The sequence below is a fragment of the Gorilla gorilla genome, chromosome 18 (genome assembly GCF_029281585.2).
Source record: "Gorilla gorilla gorilla isolate KB3781 chromosome 18, NHGRI_mGorGor1-v2.1_pri, whole genome shotgun sequence".
In the NCBI taxonomy this organism is placed as follows: Eukaryota; Metazoa; Chordata; class Mammalia; order Primates; family Hominidae; genus Gorilla; species Gorilla gorilla.
This window is the reverse complement of record NC_073242.2, coordinates 99,631,084-99,634,290: the sequence shown is the minus strand read 5'-3', so window position 1 is coordinate 99,634,290 and position 3,207 is coordinate 99,631,084. Positions and strand designations below refer to the sequence as shown.

Here is a 3,207-nt window from a genome sequence, read left to right as displayed (position 1 = left end):
TACTGCAGTCCTTATGTTATTGCTTTGTTTCGATATCTGGTATGATTGCCTGAGGGACCTGAGGTTTTTAATCATGGGGGTTTTAATCTTTAGAAGTGGTTGGTTATGTAAAATATTATTATTTTTTTTTTTTTTGAGACTGGATTTTGCTGTGTCACCCAGGCTGGAGTGCAGTGGCTTGATCACAGCTCACTGCAGCCTCAATCTCCTGGGCTTCAAGCAATCCTCCTGCCTCAGCCTCCCAAGTAGCTGGGATCACAGATGTGTGCCACCACGCCTGGCCAATGTTAAAAAATCCTTTAACTTTTTTGTAGAGATGCACTCCTGGACTCAAGCGATCCTCCTACTTGTCCCGACCACCAGCCTCTTTCTGATAAACATTTACACTGTTTATTATCTGATGCCATTTCTATCTTCTTCCTTGTCATCCAGACATCAAAGAATTAGGTTTCTTCAGGGTTTTCTTTTTCAAGTGCTCAGTGTTAAAGATCACTCACATTAGGGCCAGACACCACGGCTCATGCCTGTAATCCCAGCACTTTGGGAGGCCGAGGCGGGCAGAGCACTTGAGGTGGGGAGTTTGAGACCAGCCCGGCCAACTTGGTGAAACCCCACCTCTACTGAAAAAAAATACAAAAATGAGCTGGGCGTGATGGTGCATGCCTGTAGTCCCAGCCACTTGGGAGGCTGAGGCATGAGAATCGCTTGAACCCAGGAGGCAGAGGTTGTAGTGAGCCAAGATCACATCAGCACACTCTAGCCTGGGTGACAGAGCGAGACTCTGACTCAAAAAATAAATAAATAAAATAAATATCACTTACATTAGATATACCCAAGGGGTGGTCTATAGAGAGTTGGAAGCAGTGGTTATTGCAACAGGGGCATGGAAGTCATCTGGCTATGCCAGGATGCCCAGGGGATACTCGGGGTGGGTGGCATGGTGGTGCTGGGGACTCACCGCACAGGACACTGATTGACGCACTGCCAGGAGTAGCGCTCTGTCTTGGGGCTGCAGCCGGCCTCCTCAGCTCGAGTGTAACAACAGTCGTGGCCATGGCAGCACCTGCGGATGTCACATGGGCAGGACAGCAGGTGGGTGAAGCTCTCTCCTGGCCCTCCTCTGCTGCCAGGACCATGGGTGACTGAAGACCCCCAGGGAGGCACAGCATCCTCTTATCTAAGATTTTTTTTTTTTTTTTTTTTTAAGAGACAGGGTCTTTCTCTGTCGCCCAGGCTGGAGTGCAGAGGCACAATCATAGCTCACGGCAGCCTTGAACTCCTGGGCTCAAGCGATCCTCCCACTTCAGTGTCCCAAGTAGCTGAGACTACAGGCACACGCCAGCATGCCCGGCTGGTTTTTTAATTTGTATTTCCTTTGAGACAGCGTATCTCTCTGTTGCTCAGGCTGGAGTGCAATGGCTCAATCAGCTCACTTTAGCCTTGAACTCCCGGGCTCAAGTGATACTGCCACCTCAACCTCCCAAGTATGCTACTACAGGAACACAAACTCCTTTTTTAAATTTTTTGTGGATATGGGGGTCTCACTATGTTGCCTAGGCTGGTCTCGAACTCCCAGGCTCAAGCAGTCCTCCTACCTCAGACTCCCCAAATGCTGGGATTACAGGTGGGAGCTACTGTACGCCTGGCCTTATCTAAGCTGTTTCCCTGAAAATGCCCGTCTTGGGTAATGATTCCATTGGCCCCACCATGCCCTGTCCTGCTTTCCTGGCTGTGCCCAAGCTTGGTCCCTGCCTGCCTGCCTGCCTGCCTGCCTCACTCTCTGGGTCTCGAGCTCCTGTGACACGTGACTCCTCTCTCTTCCTGGAGTGATCCAAGCCCTGCCACTTCCTGACTTTGCCCACATTGTACCCTCTGCCTGGGGCAACTTCATGTCTGCCCATTGTCCCTTAGGCCTCAGCCCAGGCACAAGCCCCTGCCTGCGGAGGTCATCCAGGCCTCACCAGGCTACACCCTCTCATAAAATTGGATTTCCTCCCTTCAGGGCAGGTTTATAATGAAACCCTCCTCAGAGGCCAGCTGCGGTGACACCCATCTGTAATCCCAGCACTTTGGGAGGCTGAGGTGGGAGGATCACTTGAGGCCAGGGGGTCGAGACCAGCCTGGGCAACATAAGAGAGACTCTTGTCTCTCTTGTCTCTATAACAAATTTAAAAATTAGCTCCCCAGGCCAGGCTCAGTGGCTCCTGCCTGTAATCCCAACACTTTGAGAGGCCGAGGCAGGTGGATCACGAGGTCAGGAGCTCGAGAGCAGCCTGACCAACATGGCGAAACCCTGTGTCTACTAAAAATACAAAATTAGCCAGGCATGCTGGCACGCACCTGTAATCCCAGCAACTCGGGAGGCTGAGGCAGGAGAATCGCTTGAACCCAGGAGGTGGAGGTTGCGGTGAGCCAAGATCACGCCATTGCAGTCCAGCCTGAGCAACAGAGCAAGACTCTGTCTCGAGAAAATAAAAACACACAAAAAATTAACTCGCCATGATGGCACATGCCTATAGTCCTAGCTACTTGGGAGGCTGAGGTGGGAGGATTCCCTTCAGCCCAGGAGTTTGAGGCTGCAGTGAGCCACTATGATTGTGCCACTGCACTCTAACCTGGGCAAAAGCGAGACCCCAGGCTAGAGTGCATGATTTTGGGTCACTGCAACCTCCACCTCCCAGGTTCGAGTGATTCTCCTGCCTCAGCTTCTTGAGTAGCTGGGACTACAGGCATGTGCCACCACGCCTGGGTAATTTTTGTATTTTTAGTAGAGACAGAGTTTAGTAGAGACCATGGTGAAACCCCATCTCTACAAAAAACAGCTGGGCATGGTAGTGCACACCTGTAATTCCAGCTACTTGGGAGGCTGAGGCACGAGAATCATTTGCATCTTGGAGGCAGAGTTTGCAGTGAGCTGAGATCGCACCACTGCACTCCAGCCGGGATGACAGAGCAAGACCCTGTCTCAAAAAAAAAAAAAAGAAAAAGGAACAAACAACAGCAACAACAACAAAAAAACCTCTGTGTCAATCACAGCCTTCGAGCTAGGGGAGAGGCGGCCGAATTCTGCCCTCTGCTAACGAGCTATAGCTTTGTGGAAATGGGTGAGTGCTGTGCCCTTGTGAGCCTCAGGGCCCCATCTGTAAAATGGGCATAACTGTCATGCCCGTCTTTAAGAACAGCCTTGGGGGTAAATGAATGGAAGTC

At 51.0% G+C, this 3,207-nt stretch overlaps 1 long non-coding RNA gene across 2 annotated transcripts in view; it reads right to left on the bottom strand.

Moving 5' to 3' along the window:
• The window catches only part of LOC134757441 (uncharacterized), a 28,778-nt gene extending 25,880 nt beyond the window's left edge, over positions 1-2,898 (bottom strand). For both annotated transcript variants that reach the window (XR_010131365.1, XR_010131366.1), the window contains exons 1-2: positions 2,341-2,898; positions 959-1,063 (exon numbers count right to left, since the gene is read on the bottom strand). This is a non-coding gene — a long non-coding RNA (uncharacterized lncRNA). The remainder of the gene's footprint in view (positions 1-958; positions 1,064-2,340) is intronic.
• Positions 2,899-3,207: the final 309 nt, after the last annotated feature.